At 40.6% G+C, this 20637-nt stretch overlaps 1 protein-coding gene and 1 long non-coding RNA gene across 7 annotated transcripts in view; one reads left to right on the top strand and one right to left on the bottom strand.

The window, feature by feature from the left end:
* The window catches only part of LOC137229318 (uncharacterized), a 70316-nt gene extending 57713 nt beyond the window's left edge, over positions 1-12603 (bottom strand). The window contains exon 1 of the long non-coding RNA XR_010945630.1: positions 12455-12603. This is a non-coding gene — a long non-coding RNA (uncharacterized lncRNA). The remainder of the gene's footprint in view (positions 1-12454) is intronic.
* Positions 1-20637, top strand: part of MKLN1 (muskelin 1) — a 359034-nt gene that overhangs the window by 87043 nt on the left and 251354 nt on the right. The window lies entirely within an intron of this gene.

A 20637-nucleotide genomic window follows, 5' to 3' on the forward strand; every position in this document is an offset into this window, starting at 1 on the left:
TGGACTTCACAGGGTATCTTCTATTCTGCCCATACTGGGAGTCTATGTTTTCCTGAGGTTAGTTGGCCCATCATATTCTGCTTTCATGTTCCCTAGTTTATCACTGTGCTTGGGATTTTTGCCCCTACACCTTTCATTACGTTTTTCCATAATTTATTACAACAAACCTTTGTATTTTTTAACGGTTTTGGATCTGCATTAATTTTTAAGTCCCCGGAGGAACATTATGTTCCCAAACATTATGTTCTGCACTCTCACGCTCATATCACTTTGTGTAGTGCCAGACACCTCCTGGGATCTCAAGAAATGTTGTTTCTTTTTAAAAGATAGGTGATTACTCTGGGATGCCCATAAAATATCTTTCTCAGTTGAGTTACTCTCATTGTTTATTCATCCCTAGTGGCTTAGGTAAAAATATTGGTTACTAGAAAGAACCTAAGTCTTTGGAGAAGCTTTTCTAGTCTCTCCCCATCTCTGTAAAAGCAAGAGGTGGATATCGACTGGTCTTACAGTAGTATTGGAAAGAAATTACGAAAAACGTTAGGAATAAGAAACTTTCTTTAAAAATATGAAATGCTAGGGAGATGACAGTATCATCCTTATTGAGCAGACCTCAGCGTGAGCGGAGCTCACTCCTCTGATAAATGCTTTTCATCATTGTTACAAAGAATGGCTGTCTAGCAGGATTCCCTCTGCTGGTAGCATCTATGGCAGACTGTCAGAACTTTTTTCCAAATACTCAAGATCTGCTGTACCCACAATATTTCCTCTTCTCTCAGCTTCTTAGCTTTATCTAGAACACTTTAATGTCTTCCTACAAGGCAAATTTGAACCTCCCTCTAAATTCTTCTAAGGTTGTTTGAGGGAGAGGAATAGGACCATGGACAGAGGTATAGCCTACCAATCACTGGCGCAGCAGGAAAGCCAGCTCTCATCCTGCCAAGAATCCCTGGGAGGGGTCTTTAGATGAATAGACTCTTTTTTATTCAAGGGTCACTTTCCCCTTCTCTAATTTTCCTTTGGAGCGACACAGTTTCTTCTGGAAACACTGGCTCCCTCTACCATCTCCATGCTCCTGAGACACACAAAGAATACTCATTCTTGCAAATGCAGCTCATAAAATACTTTAAAATGTTGTCATTATAAAATATTTCAAACAAACAGAAAAATAGTGAACATAGTTTAACAAACATCTGAGTATACAACACTCAACAAATCAATATTTGACTTATTTGCTTTAGGGTTTTTTGTTTGTATTTTTGTAAAAGGTTTAAGTACAACTTGAAGCCTGATCCCATTCATTTCTCTGTTTTTCTCCGTTTTTTCTCCTTTCCTCTTTTCCCCAAAGTAATCACTATCATGAAGTTACTATAAATCATTCCTATGCATGTTTTTATACTTTTCTGTTATATGTATATATTCATAAACAAACATGGTATTGCTTTGTATTTGTAAAATGTAAAGGAATACTATATCATGCTGTACATAACATTCTGCAATGCTTTTTTAGTTATCATTATTTTTTAGACTTACTCATGTTGCAACCTGAAGAACTAACTCATTAATTATAACTGTTGTACATTATTCCCTTGTTAGAATATGCACAAGTTCCTTATCCATCCTCCTGCATTATTGACATGTAGGTTGTTTTTAGTTTGTTATTGTTGTTTGCTGTAACAAACAATGCTGGAGTTAACGCTTAAATAGCAGCCTGCTGGTGTACAAACACCATATGAAAGTTTTTCTAGGCCAGGATTTTTCAACCTTGGCATTATTGAACTCTTAGGCTGAATAATTCTATGTTGTGGAGTAGGGTATTAAGCAGCTTCCCTCACCTTTACCCACTAGTTACTAGTAGCACCCCCCCCCCCCACACACACACACAGGTGTGAAAACCAGAAACGTCCTCAAACACTGCAAAATCGCTGCTGGCTGAGAAGCACTAATATAGGCAATATACCTAAGAGGAACAGCTGGGTCTTACGATTTCTACTAACATATATCATCATTTTGCTTTCTAAGAGTATTGTTTTCCCACATGACGCTAACTTTTGGTTTTTTCAGAATTAAAATTTTTGCCTACTTATGAATATGAAATAGTAACTTTTTATTATTTTATTTCATTTTCCCTTAATTTCTACCGAGATTTCACATCTTCTTGTATGTCTGTTGACCATTAAGGTTTTTCTTCTGTTAATTGGCCTATTCATATCCTTTGCCAATTTTTCTTTCTAAGTGTTTCTTTTTCTTTTTGCTTTGTAGGAGTTCTTTATAATTTTTGAATACTAATACCTTGATTGTTTTATGTCTGGGAAAATATGTTTTCCCAGTCTAAGACTGTCTTTTCACTTTGCTGATGAATTCTTCTTATTTTAAATCAGTAAAATGTATCAATCTTTTCCTTTATATTTTATGCTTTATTTAATAAATTTTTCTATCCCAAGGGTGTAAAGATAATCTCTTATATTTTTTCTAGAAGTATAAAAATTGACAATTCACATTTAGGTCTTTAAACCAACTTAAACTTCTTGTGATATGAAAGAGAAAATACATGTATAATTATTCCAACACATATTTCCTGAATAGTTCATCTTTTCACTCCTGGTTTGTTATACCACCTCTGGTTTTAAATTTTGATATTTGAGGGGGAAGGGGACTTGAACTGGGAGATTGGGATTGACATATAGAGAGTACTATGTATAAAATAGATAACTAATGAGAACCTACTGTATAGCACAGGGAGCTCTACTCAATGCTCTGTGGTGACCTAAATGGGAAGGAAATCTAAAAAAGAAGGGAGGGGATATATGTATACATATAACTGATTCACTTTTCTGTATAGCAGAAACTAACACAACGTTTAAAGTAACTATATTCCAATAAAAAATTTTTCTTAAAAATTTGATATTTGGTAAGGCAACCCCCCTGACTTATTCCTTTTCAAAATTGCCTTGGGTATTGTGGTTGGTTATCTGACCAAAGAATATTGTCTCTTTCTCCTTTCTAACTTGAACCTAAATTGTTTACAGGTGTCCATGAACCTTATCTTATAGTACTCAGTCTAAGCCCATTAAAGTAATTTCATTCCATTGGGATTGGTTTGGCCATAAGCATATGTTGCATCTCTTGCCAATGAGACCTAAGTGGACTTGCACTAGAGTGGAGATGGGATGGGATAGGTAAGTTTTCTTCTCACTTAAAAATGTACATAAGAGGACTTCTCTGGTGGCACAGTGGTTAAGAATCCGTCTGCCCGGGTTCCCCTGGTGGTGCAGTGGTTGAGAGTCTGCCTGCGGATGCAGGGGACACGGGTTCGTGCCCCAGTGCGGGAAGATCCCACATGCCACAGAGCAGCTGGGCCCGTGAGCCATGGCCGCTGAGCCTGCGCGTCCAGAGCCTGTGCTCCACAACGGCAGAGGCCACAACAGTGAGAGGCCCACGTACCGCAAAAAAAAAAAAAAAAAAAAAAGAATCCATCTGCCAATGCAGGGTACATGGTTCGATCCCTGGTCTGGGAAGATCCCACATGCTGTGGGGCAACTAAGCTCATGCATCACAACTACTGAGCCTGTGCTCTAGGGCCTGTGAGCCACAACTACTGAGCCCACGAGCCACAACTACTGAAGCCCACGCACCTAGAGCCCGTGCTCCACAACAAGAGGAACCACCGCAATGAGAAGCCCGCGCACCACAACGAAGAGGAGCCCCCGCTCACCGCAACTAGAGAGAGCCCGCATATGGCAACGAAGACCCAACGCAGCCAAAAGTAAGTAAATAAATAAATAAGTATTTTTAAAATGTACATAAGGAACAGACTTGCCCTGCCTCTCTTTTTATAGATTTGGAGGAAAATGTAATGTCTGCAACTGTGGCAGCCATCTTGCCACTCTGAAGGGAGGAGTGTAGTCCAGCACACCAAGAATGGCTAAGCAGACAGAAAAGGTCACAGATTCCCATGATGTCATTGTGCTGCTGAATTATCCAATACTGAAATCACTTATCAGTGGACATCCTGAGATGTAAAATAATAAACCTTATTATTTAAGCCACTTTAAGTTTTACATTCTTTTACTTGCAGCCAAAGGAATCCCCAACTACTATAATAAGTTTGACCCTATACTCTTCTACATGAATTTTGTGATCATTGTTCCATGTTACTAAAACAGGTTGGGATTTTTTTTTATAAATTTATTTATTTTATTTTATTTATTTATTTTTGGCTGCGCTGGGTCTTCGTTGCTGTGTGCAGGCTTTCTCTAGCTGTGGCGAACGGGGGCTACTCTTCATTGCGGTGCACGGGCTTCTCATTGTGGTGGCTTCTCTTGTTGCGGAGCATGGGCTGTAGGCACGCGGGCTTCAGTAGTTGTGGCTCACAGACTCTAGAGCGCAGACTCAGTAGTTGTGGCGCACAGGCTTAGTTGCTCCGCAGCATGTGGTATCTTCCCGGACCAGGGCTTGAACCTGTGTCCCCTGCCTTGGCAGGTGGATTCTTAACCACTGTGCCACCAGGGAAGTCCCTGCGATTTTTAAAATTGGGTTTGCATTGAAATGAAATGTTAACTTTAGGAGAACTGACATCTTCATTATAATGAATATTTGAATTCATGAATATGATACATATCTACTTATTTAAATCTTAGTTAACTTTTTCCATAAAAGTTTTTTATATATAAATCCACACTTTATGTTTTTGTTATTCCTAAGCACTTTATTGTTTATTAGTATTAAGAATAGTGTCCTTTTTTGCTATTAAATATTGTCTTGGATAAATACTGAGGTATAGGATTGCAGTTGAATTTTGTATGTTGATCTTATACCCAGCAACCTTGCTGAATTGTCTTTTTAGTTATAATATTTTTTTCAGTATAGTCTGTTTGATTTTCTTTATAGACAATCATATTATCTATAAAGAGAGTTTATCTATTTTTTCCCTTACTGTGTTGATGGAGATGTCATAAGTCAGTCATGGAGGTCTGTGGTTGCTTGATCCAGTTTCCTATCATGTGTCCTGTCTTCCTGCCTCATCATTCCCTCATGAAAGGCCCATCATTAGGCAGTGGTCAACTCTTTAACAAGCTAGTTTGTGAGTATGGGAATGAAGGTTCACAGTGTAGTCCATAGTTTCAAGCAGTGAATCTGGTCTGGTTCCCATCCACTTCCCTCACCCCATGAAGATCACTTTTAGTCTCCCTTCCCCTGCAGAAGCCCCTTTAGAGCATTTTCTACCTCCTTTCGTACCTGGAGGCCAACAGGCCCATGTCTTCCCTCTTATTCGTTGCTTTGCATTTCTGGCCCATAGAAAAGTTTATACTTGGGGCCAACTGTGTCTTTCGTTTTTCTCTTTTACATTTTAAAAACCATTGCTTTATGTTTGGAGCTGAATAAGTACCCCAAAGATTTGTACAACAATGCTACCTTGACTAGAAATCATAGTTCTAAATGTCTATTTTGTAAAGGATTTACAGAGCTAGCTTCTAAAACTGATGATACTATTTATAGTAATTATCATCAAAGACAGTGCTACTCAGAATTTTCACAATGTCTTTCAGCTCCTTGTGTTTTGTAAATGTTAGAGTTGTGTCTGTGTTTGTCACGTGGGTAATGGGGAATGGAGGTAAATACTATTTTCTACACCCGAGAAAACTGAGGCCTCTTTCTTAATTGTGGCCAAGAATAAGACAGATTCCTCCAGAGGTAGGGCTGTGCTTTGTTCATGCTGTGCCTTGTAGAAAATGACCCTCAATGCAAGGTTTTGAGCTGAGAAAACCAAACTCTAGGCCCATGCCTAGCTCTATTCATCAGGATGTCCCCTGAATTAAGGAGACCCATAATGATGTCCTCAAGATCTATGCAATGCTATGACTTGAGGAAAAGAAAGAAAAGGAGGGAGAAAAATAAGAGCAGCAAGAGTTGATTTTAACCAAAGTGAGTGGGAAGGAATTGTCAGTAGCATTTCATCTAAAAAGTGAATTTTGATTAAGATTTAGATTTTTTAATACTAATCCCCTTACATAAACTAGCTTAGTATGTAAATATAATCAAAATAGCATTCATTAAAATTGCAAAACTTAGGGCTTCCCTGGTGGCGCAGTGGTTGAGAGTCCGCCTGCCGATGCAGGGGACACGGGTTTGTGTCCCGGTCCGGGAAGATCCCACATGCCAGGGAGCGGCTGGGCCCGTAAGCCTGGCCGCTGAGCCTGCATGTCTGGAGCCTGTGCTCCGCAACGGAAGAGACCACAGCAGGGAGAGGCCCGTGTACCAAAAAAAAAAAAAAAATTGCAAAACTGATTTATTAAGATATGTAAAACAGCCAGCTGCTGCAGTAGTGACTAAGAAGTGTAAAAATAAATTATTTTGTTCAAGAAATATTTATTGAGTTCCTACTATGTGCCAGCACTATACAGGAAGTTGGAATGCAAAGATAAATAACCTAGGTCCTTGTGCAGCTACCCACCTAGTTGGCCCAACTAATGGGCAAATAAATAATCCAAATATGATGGGATAAGCTCCTTAAAAGAGTGAGACATATTTTACACCCATGTTCATAGCAGCATTATTCACAATAGCCAAAAGGTGGAAGCAATCCAAGTGTCCATCGACAGATGAATGAATACACAAAATGAGGTCTATACATACAATGGAATATTATTCAGCCTTAGAAAGGAATGAAATTTCAACACATGCTAAACATGGATGAACCCTGAGGATATTATGAAATAAGCCAGTCACAAAAAGGCAAATGTTGTATGATTCCACTTCTATGAGGAATCTAGGTTAATCAAATTCATAGAAACAGAAAGTAGAATGTTGGTCGCCCCAGCCTAGGGGGAAGGGGAAATGGGATTGTTTAATGGGCATAGAGTCTTAGTTCTGCAAGATGGAAAAATTCTAGAGAGTATTTACACCACAGTGTAAACATACTTAACACTATTGAACTATACACTTAAAAAGAGTTAAGATGGTAAATTTCATGTTATGTGTAATTTACTACAATTAAAAAAAAAAGTGTTAGCTTTATGAGGACAGGGACCTGCCTGTTTTGTTCACTCTTGAATTTCTAGCATCTAGCAGAATGCCTGATACATAGTAGGCACTTGACAAATATTTGACCTTCCTCTGGTTTCTCCTCCCCATTCGACATCCTACACAACACACAAAAGCCAAGTCATCTGTGAGCCAATTCAGCAAACAAAGGCACCTCTCTGCTTAGGGCCCAGAAGGGGAAGAATTTAAAATATTTGTGATTTGGTATTTGTCCTAGTCACACCAACTATCCAACTATTCTTTACTTCTTAATTATGCTTATCCGAGCTTTTTTGGCAGTTAAGTTTCCTAAAGATAGATACTGTTTCTACTTCCCAAAACAGAGTTGTGATGGACTTTGTTAAGAAAAAAAGTGGAAGCAAGTCCGTGAAATGAAATCATTATTAGGCTGTGGTACAAATGGCTCTGGGGCCATGCTTGCAGGTCCCTGAGGAAGGGTGAGGTAATTAGCATGTATTTGCAGTTCTGCTGCCTCTTCCCTTCCTTCACTGGCTCAGTCTGATTCTAGTTGCTCAGTTTATTCTCTTGTGTTTGTGTTTTTCACTTGATCAAAAATAGACAAAAAAAGTTTCCTTGCACTTACTAGAGCTTTTCTACTTTTTTCCGTGTGTGTTATGTCTCCTCTTGCCCTGATCCTTCTTCCTGCCACCTGCTCGTTTCTCTGCTTTTCTACCTTTCTCAATTAGGGCTTTTCCTTGTGTTCTGTAACCCTGGCTTGGGGCAGCATTTAGTGACAGCACAAGCAAGGAGCCTGCCAAGGGCTTGAGGGGTTTGCAATAAGGAACTCCCATTTCTGGCCCAGGCACCAGACAGAGCTCCCCGTTGGTGGTTCTGGCTTGGCCTCAGCCCTGGGCATGCACATTGCTAGGCTTCAGAGTAGGACACAAGTGCCTTGTCTAGTGCTTGAGGGGAAGCCTGGAGGTGAAAGGTTCCAGGGTATCTTTCTTCTGTCTCCTCATGCTGGTATGGTGGGAGGTTAAGTGCAGGCCAGAGCCAACCAAAGGCCTTCTTGGAGACAGGGTCAATCATAGAACCAAGTGAGGTTTCCAGACCTGGAGATTTGATTTGTTACTTTTCACATGTAACACTTAAATAGTTCTTGCTATGACAAACACTGTTCTAAGTGCTTTTAAATATTAACTCATTTAACCCTTTAAATATTAACTTATTTAATCCTTATAACAACCCTGAGAACTGTGAACTAAGAATTACTATTATCTGAATTTTATGGATAAGAAAACTAAGGCCCACAGAGGTTAAGTGACTTGTCCAAGGTCACAGAGCTAAGTGGTACTGGCAGGATCTGAACCCAGCCAGCCTGGTTCCTGAATCTGTGTTTTTTACCACTATACTCTTTCCTGTCTGGTTTTATGTACGGTCCCCCAGGATTTCCCTTGAAAATCTCATGTGTGATTTTACAAAATATCTTCTCCAAGGTATAACACCCTCTGGTAGGTGCTGGGCAATGTGTATATCCCTTGGAAATTTCTGTGCAGCTCTGGGATATCTGCTAGCAGTCGTTCACAGGCTACCTCCTGAACACGACATCAGAAGCAGATTTTCTCTCTCTAGGGATAAGGATGCAAAAAAGCAACTTCTACTCATACAAATTTTAAGAAATAAAATTTCAGCGTATGTTTAATACAATAAAATATCAATAGTCCTCTTATGAAGTCTCCCCTCATACCCACACACACATAAGCAAGAATCTTACCCTGGGATCTGTCTGTCCCGAATCAGAGTGAGCTTGCAGGGAGCCATCCCCACATTCTCCACCCAGGCCCTTACAAACAGCATCATGATATTTTTAGATGGTTGGCTGGACTTGGGGGTACAACTCAGAGCTGTAGGACAGATCTTCTTGTGAGAGTAGCAAGCTAGTCTGGAGAGAAGCCCACGACCTTGGCCTCTGTGCCCTGGGAGACCCTGCCCTGGCCCCGAATATCTGCAAATCCTCTGACCTTCCCTGTCATCCTCTGGCTGTGCCCCAAATGGCTTTCCCTGCTAAGAGCTGGGTTAGCAGAGAAGAAAGTTTCACAAAACATTAAGATGAGCTTGGCTTTCAGCTGCTGACTTATGTTGAGGTGCCGGTCTCAGTTGTCTCTGGCATCTTCTGTGATGCCTGCCAGCTTCCCTGCTTATAATTTCCGAGGCCTCTGCCCATTCTCCATCTCCATGATGCTTGTCTGGATCTTCCTCCCACAGAGCCCTAGTTCTAATCTGGATGGAATTGATAGAAAGTGAATTCCTGCTAAAAAATTAGCTGATTACATCTCAGACAAGGGCTCTCTTCTGTGTACTGCGTTTGCATGTTAATAAAGACATTCAAAACCAAAAAGTTAGGAAACTCAAAGGAGTGAATATCTAGGGGTAGAATGTCAGGCTCCTCTACACAGAGAGCTTGATGGGGTGGTGGTGGGGTGCTTGTGTCTTGTAGATCTCCCCGTATTTGTGTATGCATCTAAAACTGGCCCTAGTGTCAATGTCAGGTCCACAGACATCCTCAAATCCAGAATAAAAACATTCACTTTGGAGCAACAGCTATTTCTCTCTGAGTTTGTTCTTCGGGCTCACCAAATCTTAGGGCCCAGATCAGGGCATGCTAACGAGTTCAGTTTATTGGCAGCTGGAGCAGGGTCCTTTGTCAAGTGGGGTATTTCCTCTGACGTCACTGGTCTGCTCATCAACTCCAAGGTGGGTCTTTGCCAGGAAAACCTGAATCGAAGAGGAGGCTTGGCCTTCGGGGAAGAGAGCCTGTGTCCTGGCAGCCGGGCATGTCTGCTCCAGGCAGGCCTCTCAGACCCACTGATGCCCTGGGTTAATGAACTTTTGACCCAAGAGGGAAAAAAAAGGTATAAACAGTAGGAGCTACAGCAGTCAGCTCTTACAGCGTGGCACTTGTGAACTGGTGGGATCGTGACAACCTTAGCCCTACCCACCTACCTGTCTTCCCTGCCCACTCTCCTGCCTTCTTCCCTCCCCTCGCCCACTACTTCTCTCCCTATTCTCCTGAAAAGCAGCTTCCTAGGTGATACCTTTTGTTTCCAAAACCTTCTTTGTAGTTCTTCCTTGACTCCTTTCTCAAAATATTCCCTCTCTTTCCTCCTTCAATGCCAGTCTGTTGGCATCTGTCTCCCCATCTTGTGCAGGCTGCCCATCTCCGGCTCATCAAGGTTTTATTTTTATTTTTTAATTAATTAATTAATTTTTTGGCTGCGTTGGGTCTTCGTTGCTGCGCGTGGGCTTTCTCTAGTTGCGGCGAGCGGGGGCTACTCTTCATTGCGGTGCGTGGGCATCTCATTGCGATGGCTTCTCTTGTCGCGGAACACAGGCTCTAGGCGCACAGGCTTCAGTAGTTGTGGCACACGGGCTCAGTAGTTGTGGCTCTCAGGCTCTAGAGCGCAGGCTCAGTAGTTTTGGCGCACGGGCTTCGTTGCTCTGTGGCATATGGGATCTTCCCGGACCAGGGCTCGAACCCATGTCCCCTGCATTGGCAGGCGGATTCTTAACCACTGCACCACCAGGGAAGTAGTCCCTCACCACGGTTTTATAATTGCCTCTAGTTAAAGTTTAAATAGATGGGTTTCAGCCCAAGAGAAAAATGTAAACAAGACCTTTCTGCAGTCTTTCAGAACTGCTGACTTCCAGTGCTTTTGAATTCTGTGCTAGGAAATTCATTCACTCTTGCTGAGGAACTGAGAACCACCACTGGGCTTTCAGAGACGTGAGAGGCACTCTGAAACCATTGAGAGGCTTTTAGAAGATCTACCCTTTTCCTTTTAACTCAATTAAGCCATCAGGATCCAGTTCCCATTCTAGGATGTTTGTCTGGTGTATTGAGGTGACAGAACAGTTAAGCAATCTTCACGGGCTGACTTCTGAAGAAAGGAAGGAAGTGAGGGGAATTTTCATTTCTCTGTGGGAATTTTTCCTTTTGAGGGGAGGAAGGGATTGTATTTGTTGCCCCAGGTCTTCTTGTTGATGAGGTAGTCTCAAGAGAATGGGACCACCTTTAGCCAAAGCAGAAGGAAGAGGGCAGGTGGGGTTTGAGCTGGTGATTCGGTCACATATCCCTTCATTTGCTGTTTCCGCAGAAGTAAGCAGGCCACTTTGTTGAGTCTTGATTAAGAATATTGATTTTCTATATTTTTCTGTTTTGTGTACTTTTTGTACTTGTGATTTGGTGTCAGGATGGATTCAGCAATACTTTCGGATGTTTTAGTCAAGGATTTGGTTGGATCCTTGGCTTCCCCTATTTCAAAACCTTCAGTAACTCTTCATTTCAAGTTCAGACTCCTATTCAAAGCCTTCCACGGTCTGGGTCCAACCAACCTTCACCCTCCATTATTCCAACCATACACCCCTGTACGCCGACCTCACTGAACTTGTCACTCCACTCCTGTTATATGTTCCCTTCCTTACTCTGCAGCACCCCAATGCTTGCTGAGTCCTCCCTGGCCTCCTCAAAATGCCATCTTCCCGTGGTTTGTAGAACATTCCTCGCCCTCCACGCGTGACCAGGACCAACCACTCCTTCCCCCAGTTCTCAAGCAGCTCGTGACACCTCCCTTCACAGTAGCCCTGATTTCATCATCTATTGTTCAGCCCATGTTTATGTGTCAGCTTCCTGCACTAGCTACTCAGCTCCTTGAGCAGAGGATGGTTTATTATACCCTCATGCTGCCCTGCCTTGTGTGTGGCCTATCGTCAGTGCTCAATACATATATTTTTCAACCTCTCTGAAAACTTAAAGTCAACTCTAGAGCCCAAGTGTCACAACTACTGAAGCCTGCACACCTAGAGCCCGTAGTCTGCAGCAAGAGAAGCCACCGCAATGAGAAGGCTGTGCACTGCAATGACGAGTAGCCCCCGCTCTCCGCAACTAGAGAAAAAGCCCACACACAGCAACGAAGACCCAACGCAGCCAAAAATAAATAAATAAATAATTTTTAAAAATTTAGTTAGAAAGAAAAGAAATTTTTTTTAATTTAAAAAAAAAGAAAAAATAATTTAAAAAAATAGCTCTTGAGAGGAACCAACAGTAAGAAGGATTTTGGAATCAGACAAATTTGGGTTCTAATCTAAGCTCTGCTAAGTATTAGTACTGAGGTGGCTTCCCAATTTTAATCCATTCCAAGCCTCACTTTCTTCACTTATAAAACAAAGACAATAAGATCTCTTTGTGAGGATTAAAATGAGATCAGGCAAGTAAAGAACCCAACACAGTTCTGTCTTACCCTTACCCTTCCTTGATGTTAAAACATTTAAAATGTTCCAACATTTTACTCTGGAACATGAAACATATTCATCAATTTAACATATACGGGCCATATTTTCCCATTCCTAATACAACCTTCCTTGATACAACACTTTCTTCTCATTCACACTTGCAAGGTTTTCAAAGGCTTACCTTGTAAGTAGGATTGGACTTATCTATTGGTCACCTGAAGAAATCCCAGTGATAGGGACAGTGATGAGACAGCTGCTCTGCTCGTTGCTCAGTTATTTTCACACGTGGAGGGTCATCCTCGCATCACGCTGCTCTCTTTACTTCCAATGTTAACTTTAAAGAGGAGAAAACACACCATTAGGACAACCTTTTCTTTCCCCCTCCACCAAAAGTCAGTTGCTACTTTCACCCATGGGAGGGGAGCAGTGGACTCTGTTCACCCATACAACATTTATTGAATGCCTGCTATGTGTCAGGTACTGAGATGAATCAGCCAAGGTCCATGCCTTTAAAAGTTTCAATCTAATGGGTTTTGGGGGAATAGGGGAGAAGATAAGCATCTAACCAAACAAGGATTTTATGGGAACAGAGGAAAGGACAGTCAACCAGTCAGGAAAAGCTTCAGAAAGAGGTGATACTTGAGCCGAGTCTTAAAAAATCAGTACATGGCTGTCAACAATGAAGGCAGAGCACTTCAGGTAGAGGAACCCCAACTCTTGTTCCTCTCCCTCTGATCACTGTATGCAGCCTGACGCATCTGGCTCTACCATCTTAACCCTATACAGTTGTCTTCTCCTTGGTCTAGGGGATTTAAGTTCTTCCTTGGCAGCAACAACATTATTAGTACTGGTTCTGATCAGAGAACTGACATTAGAAGCTTTGCTGCTGCTTTTGTTGCCAAGGCCAAAAACCAGCTAGAGTAGTTTGAGCTCCCTGGGGGAGGGTGGAGGAGTTGAGCACGCATGCGTATACCTGTGTCTGTGTATGTATGAATTTGAGAGTGTGGAGGTGTGTGTCCACCTGGATGGCCGGCTAGATGTTTATCTGCAGGTGTTGCCACAGAAAACAGAAGTGGATATTCAGGAAGCAAAGTGACAGCTTGGGATCTCACAGACAGCTGAAAGACCGCTCAGAGAAGGGAGAGGTTGAAATAACCCCGACCAAAACAAAATGAAACAGAGAAGGAAGTTACATCAGAAGAGGAAAAATGCCAGCTTCATGCTGAAGAGCCACAAATGTCACAAAATAAAAATAAAATGTGGGACTCTTATTTTACTTAGTCAAATACTATTACAATGTTTTCTTCTTTATAGAGCATTGTTAAAATTACGGAAATAGTAATATTTAGTGCAGCAAACATGGAGAACACAAATTGCTGTAATTTTTTAAAGTTATATTCATAGTATCTTATTTATTTGGATCAGTGATTGCTTATAACTTTGCCTTCTACTTCCATATATGAGTTGGTTTTTTTCCTTTAGCACTTAAAAAATATTAAAAACAAGTTCTGAGATTGACTTACTGAAGAACATTTTAAAAGTCTCATTATTAGCACAAATCACACTATTTTGATAAAGATACTCTAATAATAGTTAAGTGACTAAAGGTGTCAGAGCAAGAAATGTAGATCCCAGAGATGTTAAGTTTTTCATTTCCATTCATGTTAGTCTCTTTACCAAAAAGAAGTGAAAGAGTAGTTTTCCTTTTGATTAGATTCTTGTAACCATACAAATGAAAAATTTATAGAATTGGCTTTAGGTGAGGAGGTTTTATAAGAAGTTAATATAATACTGAAATAAGCTTGGCATCAGATCTCATATGAATCTTTTGAATTTGTTACTTTATAAATAAAGGAACTGGCTTTCCATCACCTTCTTAGAATTATAATGGCTTCAAATGATTAACTGATTTTCCAGTCTCACAAAGAGTTAAAAGCATATGGAGAGAAACAAACTACTATGTATAAAATAAATAAGCTACAAGGATATATTGTATAACACAGAGAATATAGCCAACATTTTATAATAACTATAAATGGAATATAATCTTTAAAAATTGTGAACACTATGTTGTACACCTGAAATTTGGATAATATCAAACATTAACCATACCTCAACCTCAAAAAAAAAAAAGGCATGTGCAGTTTTGGGCAGTGAACTAGGGAAATTGTGTGTGTTTTGGTTATAGTGTGAAACAGTACTTCCCAACTGGATGAACTATTAGTCCATATGCTATTTTACCAGGTAACTAGTGAATGGATTTAGGATGGACAGAGTTGAGAAGAATTGACTAGGGAAAGAAAAGTACCTGGTGAAGAAGAAGCAAAGCAAGTAAGACTGATGCTCACTCTGTTTGCACATAGTAGCTAGTCAGTAAATAATTGTTGAAGGAAGGAAAGAATGAAATGAGTGAATGAATAGTAAGTATAAAGAAAGTGGCATAAACACCTAATTCAAAATGAAATTTAAATTTTGCTTTGTGACAGGGTTATAACATATTTCCACTATGATACCTGCCTTGGTGATATATAAAGATGTATAATTTTTAGAAGTTCTGAGACCCTTGAGAAAGAAAACATCTAAAAATTAGATGTGGGGGAAATAGAAATCAATGCATATCTAAACTTTTAGATTTTCTGAATTTTTTTTACAAGTCTAAATTCAGTGTTACTTTAGGAACATAATAATGTATTATGTATAAATTGGTTTATTCACAAAGCAATATTGCTTCTTTTTTACGCTTTTAGGATTTTTTTTTTTTTTTGGCTTCAAGGCATGTGGGATCTGAGCTCCCCGACCAGGGATGGAACCCACACACCCCCACACCCCACATTGGAAGGCAAATTCCCAACCACTGGACTACCAGGGAAGTCCCTCATTTGGCTTTTTCAGTTGAGAAGAAACCAGCAAATATTTAGAAAGTGAAGAAACCATAAACATCACAGAAACTTATATTTTTTTCTAGACCCACTTCTTTCCATAAGGAGTTTATTTTCAGGAAATAATCTAAGGGTTGTGGGCAAAGGAAGAATAAAATAAACAAAACTCACTGACTGCAACTTTTTTTTAAGTGAAGTATAGTTGATTTACAATATTATATTAGTTTCAGGTATACTGCATTATGATTCAGTGTACAGATTATACTCCTTTAAAAGTTATTACAAGATAATGGCCATTGACTGCAACTTTTTCCCAAGCATCTACATTTTTGTTTAGTAAGTGAATGCCCCCATATCTGACAGTTTCCCTGCTTTCTGGGCTTCCACATCTCCAGGGACCCCTCCAACTGGATGCATTTTCTGACTCAGAACTTGCTAAGGCTCTCAAATCCCCGTCTGAAGTAGTCTCATAAAATCCCTATCCCATTTTATGTTCTGGGAAACATTCCTTTCTGATGGTCTGCCTAAGGAATGGGAAAGAGAGAAGAGGATGCCAAGTTCTGTTTTACATTTTAAATCCATAGATCTTTCCTTCAACAAGTGGCAAGTCATTCTTAATTCCTTTTCCTCTGTATGGAAGAATTTAGCATCACTTCCCATGGTGATCCAAGGATCTTTGCTCTTTGCCCGAAATATCTCTCTCCGAAAGCAATTTCTCCTCCTCTGAGAAATGCTGTCCTGTCAGGCTGCACTGCCCTTGAACCAGACAACTTTCTCTGCTTGTCTTTATCTGTCTAAATAAAGCTAACCTACATTTGCTGTCTTAATTCATTCGGATGCTTGCTGATGCTATTTAAAGCATCCCTTAAGGCTCCGTGGAAAACAAGAGGCATTATTCCCGGTAGGGAAACTTTAGGTTTGTTGGTCATTTAAGGAATTCAAGAATCGAAAGAATCCATTCAGTCTTCAGTAGTTCGGTTGTGAAGGACAAAGGAGCTCTTTGTGTTTTTTACCCCAGGCAGTCTTCTTTGACTTGTACATTGCTGGGATCAGTTGATAGCAAAAGAGGTAACTAGAAAGTTAATCTCTGTTTGTGTGTGCGTGTGTGTCTGTGTGCACGCGCATGCGTGTCTCTCCTTGTCTCTAGGCTTCATGAAATTTGCCCAACAGAATGTGTTTTTTATTCTGGACTCTGATAATTTGTTAGTTCATTGTGAGTTTACTTCCCCTCTCAGGGAACAAATGTGAAAGATCAAAAGGAGATGTCACCTTAGTAAACAGGCTTCTGGTGAGTTTTTGGCTTGTCTCCACCTCCCCCTCTTCAGCCTCCATCAGACATTTCATTAGAGAATCCTGGTACTTACACATTCCAGAAAAGAAGAGGAAATTCTAAACAGGGAAAGGAACAAAACATTGGGGTTGTAAATAGGTCTCCACTGTGCACTTCTATAGGACTGGGAGTTCAGAGAGGTTCCAAATCTGTTGACTGTTTTTTCACATCTGGTATTTATGTCAGTCTGTCGGCTTGCTTAGTGGGAGGGAGAGCTGGTACAATGGGATGGTTTTTAACCACCAGTGCCCCGCTTAAGCACATGCTTTTATCAGCATCCACTTGTTCAGCCACGATTCTGTGACGTCCATTGCAGCAAGTGAGTCAGAAGCCACAAGCTAACAGGTCTGTTCCTTCCTGCCGTCACCTAGGAAACCAATGCATCATCCACAGGAAATGCAGGCCCCAATGGGGAGTATGCCCAGATCAGGTTATAAAGCTGGCAATGAGTTTTTCAAAAGAGGTCAAATAATAATGGGTAGAATCTTAGTCTAGGGTAGGAAGTGGATCCAACCTCTTAGGCATGGATCGAGGACTGTCAGGCAGAAATACCAGGAGGAATTAGTCAGCTAAAATCATGAAAAATGTCTGCTTTATAAGAAATTAGCCAAGGGCAAGGGGTATGGAGATATAGTTTGATTACCCCAAACAGCAAACACATTTATTTGCCAGTTGGCTGAGAGTAATTTTTTTTTTTGTACGTTAGGACAGTGTGTGAAGTGAGATGAGGAAACTGACAAGACATCACACCAGGCTTTCAGCTGAGTGAAATATCCTCTTTTTCATGGTCTCTCTCCCTTAAAATAGTTATGGAGAGTTCCATCAGAGAAAACCACACCTTGTTTGCCCTCATGCTCTCAGTTTTTTTTCTGCCTGAGCCTTATTTTCTCCCTCCCTCACTACTACAGTTCAGCAGAGTCCATTGCCTTAGTGTATAAATACAATCTACCACACACTGTCCACATATCTTATATAAGCATATGAATATAAGCTTAATGCAGCTGAGAAAAAGTACCTGTGGAGCTTCAAGTTGTTTGACAAGCTTAATGTTTCCAGGCAGATTTATACTCTCATGCTGCTGTGGGTGAAAGAGTCTACGTAAAAGTACAACGTGAGCTCTCCTGGAACTTCCTGTTTTAGACTCAAAGAATATTAGAACAGGAAAGAAAAACAACTCAGAAATCACCTGGTCCAACCCCCTCATTTTTCACATGAGAAATGAGTCCCAGAGAGGTGATTTGTTTAAGGTCATCTAGTGAATTAGTGTGTATGATGGGGGCCAGGAAGAGGAGAGAAGAGAGGTGGGAAGCTTGACCGCAAGCTCAAAATGAGTCAATAGGTGATATGGCCACCCAAGAGACTGTTATGATATTAAGCTGCGTTAATTGAGGTACGGAGTCCTGACTAAAAGGGGCAATTGGTACCCACACAGGCTGGTCAGTGTTGCCAAGAATATGACATTCTGTCCTGAGTACCCATTGAACAGGGAAGAATGACAAACCCAAATGTGCCCAGAGGAGGGTAAAGATGGTATTAAGAGCTTTAGTAACTACTGTATAACCTAAGAAGAAAAACTTAAAACATTAGGTTCCTCAGCTTGGAGACCAGAGGATGTGTCACAGAGAGCATAGAAGGAGGTATTGTCAAATAGCTGAAAGGCTGTTTTGAAGAGGGCTCAGACTTATTTTGTGTGATTGTGAAGGGCAGTTACAAATTGGTACAAGTTAGAAGCTGATAGGTTTTAGCTTCATATAAGTAATTTTCCAATCATTCAAGCTGATCCAAATGTATTAAACTGACCAATGGGACAGTGAATTAACTCTCTATCTCCAGAGGTGTTCAAATATTCATTCATGCATCCAAATACATTTATTGAGTGCCTGCTATATGCCAGTCATTGGACTAGAAGGACTTTGAGGTTGTCATCTGGGTTAATTAAGGCAATACTAGCTGCTGTATTAAATCTGTGTATCAAACCTAAAACTGTCTCATGGCTCAGACATGACAGGAAACTTATTTCTCACTCATATAACATCCAAAATGGGTGATCCTGATGGTGGGTGGCTCTCTTCCAGGTGGTAGTTCAAAGAACCAGGCCCTTCCATCTCATAATTCTGCCATCTTCAACATGCTGTTATAAGGTTGCTTTAGGCGTTGACATCCTGCTGACAGACAGGGAAAGATTGTGGAGGATTGTGTGGGGAGGTTTTTAGGCGATGGACCTAGAAGTGGTACATGTCAGCTCTGCTCGCATTCTTTCTATCCAGTAGAATTCAGTCACATGGCCACACCTAACTGCAGGGGAGGCAGTCCTGTGCCCAGGAAAATGAGGAAAATGGTTTGATGACTGACTAGCAAATCTTCCAGCACACTGTCCAACTCTGAGCTTATGTAATTATGGTGACAGAACCAAGACAGGAATTTAAAAATTTTCTTGTTTAATGCCAATATCATGTCTCATGTTTACATTAAATGTCTTCCTATTGAGGGCTCCTATTCAAAATATATTAAGTTAAAAAGCAAGGTAGACAGCAATGTATATGGTATGCTACTTTTGTGAATGAAAAGAGGAATTATAATGACAATATTTATTTGTATTTGCTTGCATATGTATACAGAAACACTGGCAGGATACACAAGAAGCCATAAGGACGAGGGTGTGGGCAGAGGGAGGATGGTGACATCACTGGGAGAGAGCTTCTCCATGTATGCCTTTAAATATTGTTTACTTCATTAATTATAAAACTATATAGCTTTTAAAAATCTTTCTGTTGGAGAAGAGTTTTTCTCTGATTAATCTCTTTTTGTTTTCACGTTAAAAAAAAAAACTTGAGGAATTTCCCTGGTGGTGCAGTGGTTAAGCCTCTGCATTCCCAATGCCAGGGGACCCGAGTTCGATCCTTGGTCAGGGAACTAGATCCCACGTGCATGCCGCAACTAAGAGTTCGCATGCCACAACTAATGAGCCCTCAAGCTACATGCTAAAAAGCCCACCTACCGCAACTAAGGAGCCCATGTGCCACAACTAAGGAGCCCACCTTCTGCAACTAACACCCGGTGCAACCAAATAAATAAATATTTAAAAAAAAATAACAACTTGAGAAAAGGACCGTTTGGAAAGGTGAGCAGGCATAACTTATGAACCTGAGGTAACAATAGTGATGACTATGGTGTCTTTCCTGTTACAGTGGGCCTATACTGGATTAACTTTTTCAAAAGAAAGTAAAATAATGCAACAGCTTGGTTTTATGGATTCATCTAAAAGTCTCAGAGTGTTGTTGTTCTTTTTTTAAAAAATTACTTTATTTATTTATTTTTGGCTGCATTGGGTCTTTGTTGCTGCAAGTGGGTTTCTCTAGTTGCTGCAAGTGGGGGCTACTCTTTGTTGCAGTGTGCAGGCTTCTCATTGTGGTGGGTGGGCTTCTCATTGCAGTGGCTTCTCTTGTTGTGGAGCATGGGCTCTAGGCACACAGGCTTCAGTAGTTGTGGCACGTGGGCTCAGTAGTTGTGGCTTGCAGGCTCTAGAGCGCAGGCTCAGTAGTTGTGGGCATGGGCTTAGTTGCTCCGCAGCATGTGGGATCTTCCCAGACCAGGGCTCGAACCCACGTCCCCTGCGTTGGCAGGAGGATTCTTAACCACTGCGCCACCAGGGAAGTCCCTCAGAGTGTTTTGATAGCTGATATCTTTGTTTATTTTTATGGCATTCCTAATAACTATGCTACAAAACATATAATTCTTATTTTGTAAGATACTGTCAGAGTCAAGAATAGGAGTTTGTCTACAAATTCATGTTAGACTGTCTACAAATTCATGTTAGACAGTCTACAAATTCATGTTAGACTTGTAGTTTGTCTACAAATTCATGTTAGATTTGTAGTCCAGTTCTCGATTTCTGGATAGCATCAACACTAGAAGTATGTGATTAAAATCCTTTATGTTTTATAGCATTTTCACAAATATTTTCTTATTCAGTTTTCCCATCAGCCATGTGAATTAACTGCAACTGGTATTACCTTTAGAGATGAAAACCAATGGTGGTGACTATTATAAAGTTAAAAGGCAAATAAAAAATTGGTTAATATATAAAGAACGATTACAAATCAATAATTAAAAGGAAAGTGCTCCCGTAGAAAAATTGGCAAAGGACATGCATTA

This window comes from Pseudorca crassidens, chromosome 8, assembly GCF_039906515.1.
Source record: "Pseudorca crassidens isolate mPseCra1 chromosome 8, mPseCra1.hap1, whole genome shotgun sequence".
Taxonomy (NCBI): domain Eukaryota; kingdom Metazoa; phylum Chordata; class Mammalia; order Artiodactyla; family Delphinidae; genus Pseudorca; species Pseudorca crassidens.